Raw genomic sequence first — 19,756 nt, 5'->3', positions numbered from 1 at the left:
ACTGAGCCTGGCAGGGAGGGGCGCGGGTCCCCTGGCCGCAAAAACTTACAGATTTCGCTGATCTCAGCAGTTCCACGTTTTCATGAGTGTTGTATGAAGTATGCCCAAAGACAGATTGCTCTGTGGTGTCCAGTCCACGCAGTTCCTGGCTTTTTACCTACTTTCCTGGAGGAGTAACTAAAACATACAGCTCACCAGTCTGCCATCTTGCCCTGCCTCCGATTGATTTTCCAATGATCTTTCAGAATCCAAAACTTTCTCCTTATACTGTATACTATTCTTAAATGTTATAAACCAAAGTACTTAATTTTTTTCCAAGTCAAAAAATATCAAGATCTTTAGGTGTAAATTAAAATAATTAATGAATCCTATTGCCTCACAATTCTTAGGAGATTTAATTCCCTGATGACCATGGAGAGTGGGTAAAAATCATATCCTCATTGCATTTGGGATTCTCAGAAGAATAAAAGTTATTGGGTGCTCAGAGTGAGAATGACTTTCTGCTAGAAATAAATGAACATCAGGGATTTGGTCCTTATGTGATAATTTGGTTATAAACACTCCAGGTTCTACATGCCCATGATGTCTCTGGGAAACCTCTCTCCTTCCTCAGGTAGGATTAGATATCTTTTTGATTTCAGAATCTAGAAATAAACCTTTAATGAGTGTGAAATGAAAGCCTGAAATACATATGCTGATTATTAATAAATTCCTCTATTAAAATGAGTAGCCAATTATGTTCTATTCTTAGAGTACCATTATTAATAAATGTTTGGTGGAATGACATTTACATAATGTAAGGGGAACTAGACCCAAAAGAACATTCATTCCATTCACAATGATTTACCATCTGCAATTGGGAAAGCACTGTTCTAGGTGCTGCTGAGGCTGCAGCTATAGATTAGACAAAGTCTTTGCCATAAGGACCTCACACTTGGATGCTGAATCTTGTTCTGAACTAGACTTGATTCTGTCACCAAATAATAGTAGCTTCAACTTGTTAAGTGCTTGCCACACAGCATGCATATTTACAAAGTGTTACCTGAGTTAATCCCCTTGCATTGAGTGAGTTGCTATTATTAACTACATTTATGAATGAGGAAACTAAGGCAAAGAGCTGGGAACTAGAGAAGCCAGGATTTCCACCCAGAAATTCTGGTTACAGAATATTTCCCAGTAACTGTCAAACTCCGTTGACTCTCAATAATTAAGCATTCTTATTCTCTGTTGATTCACAAAGAAAAACAAGGAGTTGAATGTAATAATCTTCTGCTTTCTTCTGAGTTAACAAGGCTACTTTTTTAATATAAGCATTCTATTGTGAAATATGCTGTAACCACTTCATGATGAATTGGCCACTTTTGAGTTAATTATCTACCTATCTATTTAAATTTCTTTTTTCCCTTCAACTTGAACATGCCTACATGTGAAGAAGACACCACCTTGTTAAAGCTGAAGACCAATCTTCTAGATTCTTTGGGGGACTGAGCAGTGGCAACAAACACTTACATGAGAGAGCCTCAGGGTGAAGGTGAATTTTAGAAGCACAATATCTGGAGCACTCCACAGCCACTTATGTCTACCTACAAATGCTTCTGAGAAGTCCTGATCACATCCCATAGGATGTTGTGTTCTGCTCCTTAAATGAAGGTCATTACCATAAATTACTCAGTTAAATTACTTGGAAAGTTCATTTGCTCACCTTACCTCACTTTCTCACAATCAAGGATGAATAACTGGGGATATTAATTATTTTAACTCTTGATTAACATTTCTATAGTGACATTAAAAATAGCAAGGAAATCTGCCTGTCTTTGTGTTGTTGTAGACTAAGTGGTGTGAGCAAGCTGGCATATTTACATAAATCATGAGACATACACAGTAGACAATAAGAGGAATCATGAACTGAAGCCCAATAAATCTTCTATGAGTTTGTTCTGGCACCAAATGAATAGTTCTCTATTTGACAATTATTACAAAAAAATTCAGTTTGAATTTATGAGCTTAAAAAGTAAAATTCAGAATAATTATGAATCCACTGATTATTCAGCCTGTCTTGCATGTTATTATCTTAATCAGTGGGTCCAAATACCTCATTAACAGAATGTAGTAATTAATTCAATGGAATAACATTTGAGTGATGGGATTACCACGTACCTTACAAAGTGACCTGTTTCCAAAGTTGTCAATGAATCTTTTTAAAAAGTGAGCATAGCATTGCTGTACCTCGCTGTGTGTCACTGAAGGAGGATGTGGATTTTTCCATGAGGATTTCTCTGCTTTCATCCTGGCTAAATGTCCAGAGATGCACTTCATGTTATCTTAAGTACCATCTTGATTGTCTGATTAATATCATTATTATTTGAGTATGACCTTTGTAAATGTTTTAAATAACTTTAGTTGAATTCATATTATAGTGTTTTTATTAATTTGCAAGGAGGTAGGTGGAGGTACAGTTACAACAAGTCATTATTATCTGGGAGAATGTTTCCCAACCTTTTTTTTTTTTCCTTCAATTTACCCCAAAAGAGAGCCTTTCTACACATTACTTTTCCCTTATCACCCCTGCTCCCCTATGAAAATTATATCTATCTCTAAATATATAGATATTTTTCTCTCTCTATAGATAGAGATACACATATACATATATGTATTTGTTTACAGACTGTGTATATTTCACTGCTTTACACATAAAAGCAGGAAGATGTACTTTCATCCTCAAGGACCGATTTTTGCCCTATATGGCACACACACAGAAAATAATAAAAACTGAGGAGATCATGAACTTGTCTTAAAAGTTAAATGAGATTGGATGATAAGAGGGTCAACTGAGGTAGTCTAGAGTGGGGAACATGGACAAACATCGCAGGGTGAGGGAACAGTTAAGATGTTCAGAGGGGTGGGAAAGGAGATCCAGTTCTACAATGATATGCCCCATATGTAAGTTCAATTTATGCCCAAGTCTATTCAGCTGGGCATGGCATAGGTAGGATTCAGACTAATACTTTAGATACTATGAAAAAAGGATTACAATTTCAAAGAAAAGCAATGATTTCATCCATATGTCCAAAGAATTGTAAATGGACAAATATCATAAAGAGTTCCAGAAATGGTGCCACTTAAAGAAAGAATGTAAGACTGCCTTTATACGTAAGGAGCTCTATATCAATTTAGATGTCTAAATTATAAGTCACTGCTTAATAGGCTATTTCTTTATGCCACATATAACTACATGTTTGACCGAAGAGGAAGTAGTATTAGATGACATGATGGGGGTTATGAATAAATTCAACATAGCAATGAATTTTATTTACTTTTCTTTAGAGTTCATGAGAAGCCAAGAAAATACAATGTTAAAGAAAAACTACACACCTGTGACTGAGTTTATTCTCTGGGACTGACAGATTGAGCTGAGTTGCAAGCTGTCCTTTTTGTGGTATTTCTACTGATCATCTTATCACAGTAATAGGCAATGTGAGCATGATTTTGTTAATCAGAAGTGACTCAAAACTTGACACTCCAATGTATTTCTTCCTCACTCACCTCTACTTGGTAGATGTCTGTTATTCCACCACCTCAGATGCTAGTAAATTTCTTATCCAAGAGAAGAACCATTTCCTTCACTGGTTGATACAATTCCACTTTTTTATTTCCCTGGTGATCACTATTATAACCTTGCAATAATGGCTTATGACCGCTACATGGCCATCTGTAAGCCTTTGTTATATGGGAGTAAAATGTCCAGATGTACCTGCTTCTCTCTGGTTGCTGCTCCCTATATTTATGGCTTTGCCAATGGTCTGGCCCAGACCATCCTGATGCTTCGTCTGTCCTTCTGTGGACCCAATGAGATCAACCACTTTTACTGTGCGGACCCACCTCTCCTAGTCCTCGCCTGCTCAGATACCTACGTCAAAGAAACTGCCATGTTTGTGGTGGCTGGTTTCAACCTCACTTGTTCTCTCACCATCATCCTCATCTCTTATATTTTCATCTTCACAGCCATCCTGGGCATCTGCTCAGCTGAGGGGAGACACAAAGCCTTCTCTACCTGTGGGTCCCATCTGATGTCTGTCACCATCTTTTATGGAACTCTGTTTTGCATGTATGTGAGGCCCCCTTCTGAGACATCTGTAGAAGAGGGGAACCTTGTAGCTGTTTTTTATATCTTTGTGAATCCCATGTTAAATCCTTTTATCTATAGCCTGAGAAACAAAGATGTTAAAAGAGCAATAAGGGAACTTATTCAAAAGAATTTTTTTGCTAAATAATACACTTTTTTTGGATGAGGAAGGTACATAATATATCATCTTTATCTGAGGTACTACTTAGCACTCTAAATTAACATTTCACTTTGTGTCTTTGAGTAATTTTTGTCTTTATTAATGCACTTATGGAAGTTGGAAGAATGTGTCACATTATTTGGTTGAGTACAGTGTCATCACAGTGAACTAAATCATACTCACACATATTGAAAATGAAAGACAGACCAGAATGTACTGTTATTGCTCTATAAAACCAGAAAAGAACAGGCAATTCATCTTTGATACTCATACTTGTGCAAAGTTATGAAAAAGAGAATTATGACATGCTATGATAAAGGCAACATATTGCATTTCAAGGTGCTTATAATTTCCAAACTATTTTCCATACATCTGCCAACCACAGAAGGTGTGTTTTTATTCTTTTATAATATATATATATATATATTTATAATATATGGGTGTATCTCATATTATTTCTTCAAAAGCATCTTTGGAATGATATTTTCAGTTCAATGACCTCCTTATAAAACATTTTTAGCAGTTTTATTTGGATATGTTCTCTATATCCAAACAATCCTTCAAAAGTATAAAATCAATGGTTCATTGTATCATCTCATATTTGTGCATTCTTCACTACAATCAATTTTAGAACAATTTCATTAGTCAAAAAAATACCTCTATGTACACCTATTATTGACTTCTAGCATTATTGTGATACATTTGTTCCTATTGATGAAAGAATATTAAAATATTGCTATTAACTATAGTCCATAGTTTGCAACAGGTACATTTTCCCCATATACCACTTTATTATTAACTACTTTTACTAATGGCATACATTTTTTTCTGGTTCATGAAGAAACACTTGTGTGCTTGTACTATTAACTGCAGTCATTTTCTCCCACAAGGTTCACTGTGTTTTACAGTACCAAGTTTTATCCTCCATATTTCCTTCTAGTGATTCACATGCCTCTAATCTTCCCTATTCAAGAACAATCACATGCATAATTCAGTGCTGTTACGTGTTCTCACCATATTGTCCTCCCATTGCCTGTATTCATTTCCAAACATTTAAATTCCACTGATTTAAATATTCTGCACATATTAAGCATCTGTTCTGCATTCTCTACACTTACTCTATTTCCTGGAAACTTGTATTCTGGATTTCAATTCTGTGAGTTTACTTATTCCAATTAGCTCATATTAGTGCAATCATACAATATTTTTCCCTTTATATATGACTTATTTCACTAAACATACTGCCCTCAAGGTTCATCCATGTTGTCACATTCTTCAGGGTTTCATTCTGAATGCTGAATAATATTCCATCATACATCTATACCACATTCATTTGTTCATACTTTGGTTGATTGATGGACACTCAGTTTCTTTCTGTCTTTTGGCAATTGAGAATAATGTCACTATGAGCATTATTGTGTAAATGTCTGTCTGCACCACTACTTTCTGTTCTTATGCTTATGTACCTTGTAGTGGGATGATGGATCATTTGGCAGGTGTATAGATGTCTTTCTGAAAACTGCCAAACTCTCCTCCACAGTGGCTGCAACATTCTACTTTCCCAGGAACAGTGAATAAGTTTTCCTATTTAGCCACATCCTCTCCAACACTTGTAGATTCCTGTTTGTTGAATATTAGCCATTTTAGCAGGTTTGAAACAATATCTCCTGGTTTTGATTTGCATTTCCCCAGTAGCTAGCAAAGTTGAGCATCTTCTAATTTGCTTCTTAGGCATTTGCATTTCCTGTTTGGAAAATGCCTATTCATGCCTTTGCCCACTTTAAATTTGGTTCGTTTGTCTTTTTATTGTTGAGTTGTAAGATTTCTTTATATATTCTAGATATCAAACTTTCCTCAGGTATGTGGTTTCCAAATATTTTCTACCATTGAGGAAGCTGCCTTTTTACCTTTTTAACAGTCCTTTGAAGCATAAAAGGATTCACTTTTGAGAAGATCTCATTTACCTACTTTTTTTTCTTTCATTGCTTGTGCTTTGGGAATAAGTGTAAGAAACCACTGCCTATCACTTCTCTACATTTTCTTTCAGGAGTTTTATGGCACTGGTTTTTATATTTAAGTTTTTAATCCATTTTTAGTTAATTTTTGTATAGGTCATGAGAAAGGGCTTTCTATCATTCTTTTGGATATGGATATCAAGTTCTCCTAGCACCATTTATTAAAGAGACTGTTCTATCCCAGTTGCATAGTCCTGGGACACTTGCAAATATCAATTGACCATAGATCTCAGCGTCTATATCTGAATTCTCAATTCAATTCCATCGATCAATATGTCTATCTTTATGTCAGTACCACAATCTTTAGACCACTGTAGCACTGTAATATGCTTTAAAGTCAGCAAGCATGAGTCCTCCAAATTCATTCTTCTTTTTCAAGATGTTTTGGGATATTTGAGGCCCCACACCCATCCATATAAATTTGATAATTGGAGACTGGTGAGCTGTATGTTTTAGTTACTCCTCCAGGAAAGTAGGTAGAAAGCCAGGAACTGCGTGGACTGGACACCACAGAGCAATCTGTCTTTGGGCATACTTCATACAACACTCATGAAAATGTCGAACTGCTGAGATCAGTGAAATCTGTAAGATTTTGCGGCCAGGGGACCCGCGCCCCTCCCTGCCAGGCTCAGTCCCGTGGGAGGAGGGGCTGTCAGCTCCGGGAAGGAGAAGGGAGAACTGCAGTGGCTGCTCTTATCAGAAACTCATTCTACTGATCCAGACTCCAACCATAGATAGACAGACACCAGACACCAGAGAATCTGTGAGCAGCCAGCCCAGCAGAGAGGAGACAGGCATAGAAAAAAAACAACAACACGAAAAACTCCAAAATAAAAGCAGAGGATTTTTAGAGTTCTGGTGAACACAGAAAGGGGAAGGGCGGAGCTCAGGCCTTAAGGTGCATATGCAAATCCTGAAGAGAAGCCGATCTCTCTGCCCTGTGGACCTTTCCTTAATGGCCCTGGTTGCTTTGTCTCTTAGCATTTCAATAACCCATTAGATCTCTGAGGAGGACCCTTTTTTTTTTTTTTTTTTTAATCCTTTTTTCTTTTTCTAAAACAATTACTCTAAGAAGCCCAATACAGAAAGCTTCAAAGACTTTCAATTTGGGCACGTCAAGTCAAGAGCAGAACTAAGAGACCTCTGAGACAAAAGACAATAATCCAGTGGCTGAGAAAATTCACTAAACAACACAACTTCCCAAGAAAAGGGGGGTGTCCGCTCACAGCCACCATCCTGGTGGACAGGAAACACTCCTGCCCATCACCAGCCCCATAGCCCAGAGCTGCCCCAGACAACCCAGTGTGACGGAAGGGATTCAAACAACAGGCACACACCACAAAACTGGGCGTGGACATTAGCCTTCCCTGCAACCTCAGCTGATTGTCCCAGAGTTGGGAAGGTGGAGCAGTGTGAATTAACAAAGCCCCATTCAGCCATCATTTGAGCAGACTGGGAGCCTCTCTACACAGCCCAGCAGCCCAGAACTGCCCTGAGGGGACGGCACTCACCTGTGACATAGCACAGTCATCCCTCAACAGAGGACCCGGGGTGCACAGCCTGGAAGAGGGGCCCACTTGCAAGTCTCAGGAGCCATACACCAATACCAAGGACTTGTGGGTCAGTGGCAGAGACAAACTGTGGCAGGACTGAACTGAAGGATTAGACTATTGCACCAGCTTTAAAATTCTAGGATCACCAGGGAGATTTGATTGTTAGGGCCACCCCCCCTCCCTGACTGCCCAGAAACATGCCCCACATACAGGGAAGGCAACACCAACTACAAACGCAAGCTTGGTACATCAATTGGGCCACACAAGACTCACTCCCCCACTCACCAAAAAGGCTAAGCAGGGGAGAACTGGCTTGTGGAGAACAGGTGGCTCGTGGACACCACCTGCTGATTAGTTAGAGAAAGTGTACTCCACGAAGCTGTAGATCTGATAAATTAGAGATAAGGACTTCAATTGGTCTACAAACCCTAAAAGAACCCTATCAAGTTCAGCAAATGCCACGAGGCCAAAAACAACAGAAAATTATAAAGCATATGAAAAAACCAGACGATATGGATAACCCAAGCCCAAGCACCCAAATCAAAAGACCAGAAGAGACACAGCACCTAGAGCAGCTACTCAAAGAACTAAAGATGAACAATGAGACCATAGTACGGGATATGAAGGAAATCAAGAAGACTCTAGAAGAGCATAAAGAAGACATTGCAAGACTAAATAAAAAAATGGATGATCTTATGGAAATTAAAGAAACTGTTCACCAAATTAAAAAGATTCTGGACACTCATAGTACAAGACTAGAGGAAGTTGAACAATGAATCAGTGACCTCGAAGATGACAGATTGGAAAATGAAAGCATAAAAGAAAGAATGGGGAAAAAAATTGAAAAAATCGAAATGGACCTCAGGGATATGATAGGTAATATGAATCGTCCAAATATAAGACTCATTGGTGTCCCAGAAGGGGAAGAAAAGGGTAAAGGTCTAGGAAGAGTATTCAAAGAAATTGTTGGGGAAAACTTCCCAAATCTTCTAAACAACATAAATACACAAATCATAAATGCTCAGCGAACTCCAAATAGAATAAATCCAAATAAACCCACTCCGAGACATATACTGATCACACTGTCAAACACAGAAGAGAAGGAGCAAGTTCTGAAAGCAGCAAGAGAAAAGCAATTCACCACATACAAAGGAAACAGCATAAGACTAAGTAGTGACTACTCAGCATCCACCATGGAGATGAGAAGGCAGTGGCACGATATATTTAAAATTCTGAGTGAGAAAAATTTCCAGCCAAGAATACTTTATCCAGCAAAGCTCTCCTTCAAATTTGAGGGAGAGCTTAAATTTTTCACAGACAAAGAAATGCTGAGAGAATTTGCTAACAAGAGACCTGCCCTACTGGAGATACTAAAGGGAGCCCTACAGACAGAGAAACAAAGACAGGACAGAGAGACTTGGAGAAAGGTTCAGTACTAAAGAGATTTGGTATGGGTACAATAAAGGATATTAATAGAGAGAGGGGAAAAATATGGCAAACATAAACCAAAGGATAAGATGGCCGATTCAAGAAATGGCTTCACGGTTATAACGTTGAATGTAAATGGATTAAACTCCCCAATTAAAAGATATAGATTCGCAGAATGGATCAAAAAAAATGAACCATCAATATGTTGCATACAAGAGACTCATCTTAGACATAGGGACACAAAGAAACTGAAAGTGAAAGGATGGAAAAAAATTTTTCATGCAAGCTACAGCCAAAAGAAAGCAGGTGTAGCAATATTAATCTCAGATAAAATAGACTTCAAATGCAGGGATGTTTTGAGAGACAAAGAAGGCCACTACATACTAATAAAAGGGGCAATTCAGCAAGAAGAAATAACAATCGTAAATGTCTATGCACCCAATCAAGGTGCCACAAAATACATGAGAGAAACATTGGCAAAACTAAAGGAAGCAATTGATGTTTCCAGAATAATTGTGGGAGACTTCAACACATCACTCTCTCCTATAGATAGATCAACCAGACAGAAGACCAATAAGGAAATTGAAAACCTAAACAATCTGATAAATGAATTAGATTTAACAGACATCTACAGGACATTACATCCCAAATCACCAGGATACACATACTTTTCTAGTGCTCACGGAACTTTCTCCAGAATAGATCATATGCTGGGACATAAAACAAGCCTCAATAAATTTAAAAAGATTGAAATTATTCAAAGCACATTCTGTGACCACAATGGAATACAATTAGAAGTCAATAACCATCAGAGACTTAGAAAATTCACAAATACCTGGAGGTTAAACAACACACTCCTAAACAATCAGTGGGTTAAAGAAGAAATAGCAAGAGAAATTGCTAAATATATAGAGACGAACGAAAATGAGAACACAACATACCAAAACCTATGGGATGCAGCAAAAGCAGTGCTAAGGGGGAAATTTATAGCACTAAACGCATATATTAAAAAGGAAGAAAGAGCCAAAATCAAAGAATTAATGGATCAACTGAAGAAGCTAGAAAATGAACAGCAAACCAATCCTAAACCAAGTAGAAGAAAAGAAATAACAAGGATTAAAGCAGAAATAAATGACATAGAGAACAAAAAAACAATAGAGAGGATAAATATCACCAAAAGTTGCTTCTTTGAGAAGATCAACAAGATTGACAAGCCCCTCGCTAGACTGACAAAATCAAAAAGAGAGAAGACCCATATAAACAAAATAATGAATGAAAAAGGTGACATAACTGCAGATCGTGAAGAAATTAAAAAAACTTATAAGAGGATATTATGAACAACTGTATGGCAATAAACTGGACAATGTAGAAGAAATGTACAATTTCCTGGAAACATATGAACAACCTAGACTGTTCTTCTAGAAGAAATAGAAGAACTCAACCAACCCATCACAATCAAAGAGATCCAATCAGTCATCAAAAATCTTCCCACAAATAAATGCCCAGGGCCAGATGGCTTCACAGGGGAATTCTACCAAACTTTCCAGAAAGAACTGACACCAATCTTACTCAAACTCTTTCAAAATATTGAAGAAAATGGAACACTACCTAACTCATTTTATGAAGCTAACATCAATCTAATACCAAAACCAGGCAAAGATGCTACAAAAAAGGAAAACTACCGGCCAATCTTCCTAATGAATATAGATGCAAAAATCCTCAACAAAATACTTGCAATTCGAATCCCAAGACACATTAAAAAAATCATACACCATGACCAAGTGGGGTTCATTCCAGGCATGCAAGGATGGTTCAACATAAGAAAAACAATCGATGTATTACAACACATTAAAAACTCAAAAGGGAAAAATCAATTGATCATCTCAATAGATGCTGAAAAAGCATTTGACAAAATCCAACATCCCTTTTTGATAAAAACACTTCAAAAGGTAGGAATTGAAGGAAACTTCCTCAACATGATAAAGAGCATATATGAAAAACCCACAGCCAGCATAGTACTCAATGGTGAGAGACTGAAAGCCTTCCCTCTAAGATCAGGAACAAGACAAGGATGCCCGCTGTCACCACTGTTATTCAACATTGTGCTGGAAGTGCTAGCCAGGGCAATCCGGCAAGACAAAGAAATAAAAGGCATCCAAATTGGAAAAGAAGAAGTAAAACTGTCATTGTTTGCAGACGATATGATCTTATATCTAGAAAACCTTGAGAAATCGACGATACAGCTACTAGAGCTAATAAACAAATTTAGCAAAGTAGCAGGATACAAGATTAATGCACATAAGTCAGTAATGTTTCTATATGCTAGAAATGAACAAACGGAAGTGACATTCAAGAAAAAGATACCATTTTCAATAGCAACTAAAAAAATAAAGTACCTAGGAATAAACTTAACCAAAGATGTAAAAGACCTATACAAAGAAAACTACATAACTCTACTAAAAGAAATAGAAGGGGACCTTAAAAGATGGAAAAATATTCCATGTTCATGGATAGGAAGGCTAAATGTCATTAAGATGTCAATTCTACCCAAACTCATCTACAGATTCAATGCAATCCCAATCAAAATTCCAACAACCTACTTTGCAGACTTGGAAAAGCTAGTTATCAAATTTATTTGGAAAGGGAAGATGCCTCGAATTGCTAAAGACACTCTAAAAAAGAAAAACGAAGTGGGAGGACTTACACTCCCTGACTTTGAAGCTTATTATAAAGCCACAGTTGCCAAAACAGCATGGTACTGGCACAAAGATAGACATATAGATCAATGGAATCGAATTGAGAATTCAGAGATAGACCCTCAGATCTATGGCCGACTGATCTTTGACAAGGCCCCCAAAGTCACCGAACTGAGCCATGATGGTCTTTTCAACAAATGGGGCTGGGAGAGTTGGATATCCATATCCAAAAGAATGAAAGAGGACCCCTACCTCACCCCCTACACAAAAATTAACTCAAAATGGACCAAAGATCTCAATATAAAAGAAAGTACCATAAAACTCCTAGAAGATAATGTAGGAAAACATCTTCAAGACCTTGTATTAGGAGGCCACTTCCTAGACTTTACACCCAAAGCACAAGCAACAAAAGAGAAAATAGATAAATGGGAACTCCTCAAGCTTAGAAGTTTCTGCACCTCAAAGGAATTTCTCAAAAAGGTAAAGAGGCAGCCAACTCAATGGGAAAAAATTTTTGGAAACCATGTATCTGACAAAAGACTGATATCTTGCATATACAAAGAAATCCTACAACTCAATGACAATAGTACAGACGGCCCAATTATAAAATGGGCAAAAGATATGAAAAGACAGTTCTCTGAAGAGGAAATACAAATGGCCAAGAAACACATGAAAAAATGTTCAGCTTCACTAGCTATTAGAGAGATGCAAATTAAGACCACAATGAGATACCATCTAACACCGGTTAGAATGGCTGCCATTAAACAAACAGGAAACCACAAATGCTGGAGGGGATGTGGAGAAATTGGAACTCTTATTCACTGTTGGTGGGACTGTATAATGGTTCAGCCACTCTGGAAGTCAGTCTGGCAGTTCCTTAGAAAACTAGATATAGAGCTACCATTCGATCCGGCGATTGCACTTCTCGGTATATACCCGGAAGATCGGAAAGCAGTGACACGAACAGATGTCTGCACGCCAATGTTCATAGCAGCATTATTCACAATTACCAAGAGATGGAAACAACCCAAATGTCCTTCAACAGATGAGTGGATAAATAAAATGTGGTATATACACACGATGGAATACTACGCGTCAGTAAGAAGGAACGATCTCGTGAAACATATGACAACATGGATGAACCTTGAAGACATAATGCTGAGTGAAATAAGCCATGCACAAAAAGAGAAATATTATATGCTACCACTAATGTGAACTTTCAAAAATGTAAAACAAATGGTTTATAATGTAGAATGTAGGGGAACTAGCAGTAGAGAGTAATTAAGGAAGGGGGAACAATAATCCAAGAAGAACAGATAAGCTTTGTAACGTTCTGGGGATGCCCAGAAATGACTATGGTCTGTTAATTTGTGATGGATATAGTAGGAACAAGTTCACAGAAAGGTTGCTATATTATGTAACTTTCTTGGGGTAAAGTAGGAACATGTTGGAAGTTAAGCAGTTATCTTAGGTTAGTTGTCTTTTTCTCACTCCCTTGTTATGGTCTCTTTGAAATGTTCTTTTATTGTATGTTTGTTTTCTTTTTAACTTTTTTTTTTCATACAGTTGATTTAAAAAAGAAGGGAAAGTTAAAAAAGAAAGAAAGAAAGAAAGAAAGAAAAACAAGGAAAAAAAAATGATGTAGTGCCCCCTTGAGGAGCCTGTGGAGAATGCAGGGGTATTCGCCTACCCCACCTCCATGGTTGCTAACATGACCACAGACATAGGGGACTGGTGGTTTGATGGGTTGAGCCCTCTACCATAAGTTTTACCCTTGGGAAGACGGTTGCTGCAAAGGAGAGGCTAGGCCTCCCTATATTTGTGCCTAAGAGTCTCCTCCTGAATGCCTCTTTGTTGCTCAGATGTGGCCCTCTCTCTCTGGCTAAGCCAACTTGAAAGGTGAAATCACTGCCCTCCCCACTACGTGGGATCAGACACCCAGGGGAGTGAATCTCCCTGGCAATGTGGAATATGACTCCCGGGGAGGAATGTAGACCCGTCATCGTGGGACGAAGAACATCTTCTTGACCAAAAGGGGGATGTGAAAGGAAATGAAATAAGCTTCAGTGGCAGAGAGATTCCAAAACGAGCTGAGAGGTCACTCTGGTGGGCACTCTTACGCACACTTTAGACAACCCTTTTTAGGTTCTAAAGAATTGGGGTAGCTGGTGGTGGATACCTGAAACTATCAAACTACAACCCAGAACCCATGAATCTCGAAGACAGATGTATAAAAATGTAGCTTATGAGGGGTGACAATGGGATTGGGAAAGCCATAAGGAGCACACTCCACTTTGTCTAGTTTATGGATGGATTAGTAGAAAAATAGGGGAAGGAAACAAACAGACAAAGGTACCCAGTGTTCTTTTTTACTTCAATTGCTCTTTTTCACTCTAATTATTATTCTTGTTATTTTTGTGTGTGTGCTAATGAAGGTGTCAGGGATTGATTTAGGTGATGAATGTACAACTATGTAATGGTACTGCAAACAATCGAAAGTACGATTTGTTTTGTATGACTGCGTGGTATGTGAATATATCTCAATAAAATGATTAAAAAAATTTGATAATTGGCTTTTCCATTTCTGCAAAGTAGGCTGTTTGGATTTTGATTGGTATTTCATTGAATCTGTAGATGAATTTGATTAGAACTGAAATCTTAAGAATATTTAGCTTTCAATCCATGAACAGAACACAGAATGTCCTTCCATTTATTAGCTCTTCTTTGATTTATTTTAGTAATGTTTTGTAGTTTTCTGAATGTCAATAATTTATGCCCTTGCTGAAGTTTATTCCTAGCTATTTAATTCCTTTAGTTATTGTAAATGGAAATGTTTTCTGATTTTCTCCTCCGAGAGCTCATTATTAGTGTATAGAAACACCATGATTTTTGTGTGTTTATTTCTATCCCATCATATTTTGCTGAACTAGTTTATCAGGTTTATTAGCTCCAGTAGCTTTGTAATAAATTTTTGAGGACATTCTAAGTATAGGATCATGCCATCTACACCCAGTGAAATTTTTACTTCTCCTTTTCTAATTTGGAAGACTTTTTTCTTTTCTTTTTTCTTTCCTTTTCTTTTTTCCTTATTATTGCTCTAGCTAGAACTTCTAGCACAATTTTGAATAACACACAACAGTGGCAACAGTGGGCATCCTTGACTTCTTTCTACTTTCAGAGGGAAAGCTTTCAGCCTCTCACCATGGATTATGATGTTTGTTTTGTGTTTTGAATATATATCCTATATCATGATGTGGAAATTATCTTTATTGCTATCTTTCAAAGTGTTTTTATCAAGAAAGGACACTGGACTTTTTCAGATGCCTGTTCTGCATCAATTGAGATGGTCATGTGGTTTTTCTCTTTCAGTTTGTAAGTTTGGTATATTACATTAATTGATTTTTCTTGTGTTGAACCACTCTTGTGTACCTGGAAAAAAACACGTGTTCCTGGTCTATAATTCTTGCAATGTACAATTGAATTTGATTTGCAAGAATTTTGTTCAGATTGTTGGAATCTACATTCATTAGGCAGATTATCCTGTAATTTTCTTTTCTCATAGTTTGTTTCTCAGGCTTTGTATTAGGGTGATGTATTTGCTTTGTATAATGAGTTGGTAGTGTTCTCTTCTCTTCAATTTTTTTGGAAGAGTTTGAGTGGGATTGGTATTAATTCTTCTTGGAATGATTGGTTGAATTCATTTGTGAAGTAACCATCTTATCCCGGTCTTTTGTTGTTGTTGTTGTTAGGAGGTTTTTGATAACTGAATCAATCTCTTTATTTGTGATTGGTTTGTTAAAGTCTTCTATTTCTTCTTGAATCAGTGTTGGTTGTTCATGTGTTTCTAGGAAATCATCCATTTTATCTACATTGTCTACTCATAAGGCCTTTGAAGGAGATGCTGAAGTCTTCAAACTCTTTCCTTTTTAACCTTAATGTATCCCACCAACATGTGATTTGTCTTCTCCATTCTTTCATGATCACTGCTTTTCTGTTAAAAACTAGATTATATTCTGATGTTTTATCTATGTCTACATATATATGTATGTATACATATATGTGTGTATATATATTTAATTATTTAACATTTGTATAATTTGCTGCTAATTTGAATTTATGTTGTGAATTTCTTTCTTAGGTTCTTTGCCTTGCATATTTTTAAATTGTGGTGCTATCATTTTTTTCTTATTCATTTTAAGACCTCTTTCTTGAAGTTACAAACTCAATTTTTGTTATATATAGAACTTTTTTTCATTTGCCTTTTAATTTTTCATCTATGTTTTCAATGATAAAATTTTTTCATTTAAAATATTGTCAGGCTATATTTCACTTTATTGTTTCCTTTCTTGCTCTGAGGAATTTAAGTCCCCCCCATCATCTATTTGATATTTACCTATATTATTAAACTATTTTAATGCTTCCATTGCTTAATTTTTTTGTTGTGGACTATTTACAACATAAAACCAAACACAAAAATAATATAAAGACCATCTGTTCATCCACAACTAATTATTAGTAAATCTGCATACAATGCCCCATTGTTGCAGAGATTTTCTTGGAAGTTATAAGATATTATAGTTGAGTCCTCCCTTGCTGATTCTATTCCTTTAAATATATCCTTCAGGAAAGTCTTTTATGAATTTCATGTTCTTAAGCTTATGTAGAATCATATCATTTGTTAGGTGTTTATGTATCTATAGAATTACCCAGTATTGTTTTGCACGATTTGATATTTGGTATAAATGAAATACCTTTATCCATTTGCAACTTGTTTACCCCCCATTAAACATTGTGGGGTTTATCCAAGCTGATTTATGTAACAGTAATTTTCTCTGCATCATTCTATGCCAATATATAAGTATGCTGCAATATTTTTATCCATTCTATTATTGAAAAAAATTACATTGTTTCTAGTTCCTTGATAATATGGAAATCCAGCAATTAACATTTTGTGTAGTTGCATTGATACCTCTGAAAAATTTCCTCTCAAGTATATACCTTATTGTAATTGCTGAGTCAGAGGATATGCATGTCCTTAAATTTATTATAGATTGCCAAATTGCTCTATTAATTTACATTCCTACCAATAGTGTGTGGGAGTTCCCTTTCCCTTTACCCCACATCTTTCTTAACCCAATATATTGTCACATTTCAAAATGTTTTTCGATCAGATAAACAAAAATATATTTTCATTTTGTGCTTAAGGTTTTGGATCCTTCATTATGAATGAAGTTAAATATTTTTAAATGTGTTTATGTTAATTCAAGATTACTCTTTGAGTTAGATGACCATACCCATTTTTCACTTTTAAACTGATTGTTTTATATTTTATTTTATCCATTTTCAGTAGATCCTTCTGTATTCTGTACTAACAACTAATCTTTCAGTGTTATAAGCAATGCAAATATCTTCAAACTGTTTGTATTACTTTTTTGTGCATAATATATTTGGTGGTGCAGAAGTATTACATTTTGCTGTAGTTTATATTTATCAATCCTCAATCTATGGTTTTTCTTTGCTTATCCTTTCTAGAAAATATTTCCTATTATTTAAGTATTCTCTTTTACTTTTTCCAATATTTTAAAAATTTGTTTTTATTGTCATTGGAATTATAAATGGGTCAAAGCAAAGTCTAATTCTCTTTTCTTGATGAAAACAATTTTCCATTTATTGAATAATCCATAGTATTCTCATGAACATTTTTATTTCAAACTCTGTCATGTATCAAGTTTTTGTTGGTTTGTTTCTTGTTCTTTATTCTAAGACCAATTTATCAGTTTTTGCATCAATATAGCCTGTTTTAATATGATAGATTCATAATAAATCTACCTATCACTCATGATCTGGAAGTTCAGAACAATTCAGTATTTTTTTTTAAGAATCTCTGAGAGAGATTGACTTTTAAATGAATATCAATGTCTATATGCTCTCCAGAGTCTATGTCCATCATTTCTTTAGAAGGCCCAGGAAACCAGCACTGTTGATCAAGTAGTGGTGGCTTAGAGAATTGAAAGGAAAAAAATGTCATTTACAATCTACATATAGTCCCAAAGGATCCCTCTTATTTTGATCACATTACAAATATTCAATAAACATGGCTTAACATGCTTTGTGAGTTGCCATCAGTTATATATGCTTTCAACATTCTTTGTCTTAATGAAACTGGATCAGTACCCAGCCTGAAGTTTCCAAACTCTGATATGGGAGATCCCAGTGAAAACACAACTGATGTGAAGCATCTGTGACATTGCTCTATAGGTTTTCCAGGTATTACATTTCCTGTTGGATGATTTTCAGAGCCACTCACTTCATGGCCACCTCCCACTCCAGTTTGGCATTTCCTCCTTAGACGTACAAATTGTGGAAGCCAGTGGTGCTGAATAGCATTTTCTGAAGTGATGGGACCTGAGCCAAGCAGAGTTCTGTTAGGGCAATCCAGTTGATTTTGTTTTTTACAGATCTTGTTTTGATTATTTCTTACATAAAAACCAGAGAAATATGTAAAGATACTCCTTGATTGTTGTGGATTTGTCCCTTGTAATTTTCTTTATCTTTAAATATTAAGGATTGTATTTTAACAAGGTTGTAATATTTTACATACTTTCTGTCTAGGTTGATATTTCTTATCTTTATCCTCTTCTATTTTCAGTGTCTCCTGGGCCAATCTCTCTGAATAAATCATATCATCTTATTCTATCATCTCCCATTCTCAGGTGCTTTTAATTTGTATGATTTTTCAGTATTATTATTCTAAAATTCTAATATTATCATCTGGTTGATTCATGGCTGTATCATCTCAATAAATACTTGTTGCATAATAAACTATGGATGAATGCCTCTATACTCAGAGAATGTTAATAATGTGTGAATTTGTCACATTTCTTTGCTAAATATCAACAACTCAGTATCAAAGACTATATCTTGTCTTGTTTGAATCCCAGTCTCACAACTTACTAGTTGTATATACAAGCACAAACTGTTTAACTTCTCTTTATTTCATATTATCAAAGATAAAATGGAGATAATGGTACTAAGCCCCTCATGTACTTGTGTGAGGATTCAGAGAGCTGAGGCTTGTAAAGTACTAAGACCGAGGTATGGAGCATATTAAGTATTGACTGTCTGTTACCTATAATTAGTTGTCATTATTCTGTTCACTTTCCTGTGGATTCATAAACACACTAGTCACTCATTCCATATCATACCCTTACAGAACTACATTTTTGGATGGCAAGGGACTGTGCTTAATAAAACACATTGCCTGAGAGGGGAAAACCAAGATTTATTATGTATTTGCTGCATTAAAAGAACATTAGACACTCCTTCATTTGTTCACAAATATTTGTTGATCAACTGTTATTTAACAGGATGTTTGCTAAATGCAGAGATCATACTTCTTGCCCATAGGGAGTTCTGAGTCCAGTGGAGGAAACAGACACATAACACACAGTGTGATACCTACTTTGACAGGAGTAAGGACAGAGAAATAAAGAAGCATGGTGTCCTGGTTTGGCAATGCTGTCAGTTTGCAAAACACCAGAAATGGATTGGCTTTTATAAAAGAGGTTTATTTGGTTACACAGTTACATAAAGTGTCCAAGGTTATGCATCAACATTTGGGTACCTTCACTGGAGGACAGCCAATGGCATCCAGAAAACCTCTGTTATCTGTGAAGGCATATGGCTGGCATGTGTTCTAAGTTCTGGTTTCAAAATGGATTTCTCCCAGGACATTCCTCTCTAGGCCACAGCTCCTCTTCAAAATATCACACTCAGTTGCT

At 36.3% G+C, this 19,756-nt stretch overlaps 1 pseudogene; it reads left to right on the top strand.

Annotated features, from left to right (window-relative positions):
* Positions 1-3,350: 3,350 nt before the first annotated feature.
* On the top strand, positions 3,351-4,271 carry LOC119520657 (annotated as a pseudogene).
* Positions 4,272-19,756: the final 15,485 nt, after the last annotated feature.

This window comes from Choloepus didactylus, chromosome 25 (genome assembly GCF_015220235.1).
Source record: "Choloepus didactylus isolate mChoDid1 chromosome 25, mChoDid1.pri, whole genome shotgun sequence".
In the NCBI taxonomy this organism is placed as follows: domain Eukaryota; kingdom Metazoa; phylum Chordata; class Mammalia; order Pilosa; family Megalonychidae; genus Choloepus; species Choloepus didactylus.
The sequence above is the reverse complement of the archived record's forward strand: the minus strand, read 5'-3'. Positions and strand labels throughout refer to the sequence as shown.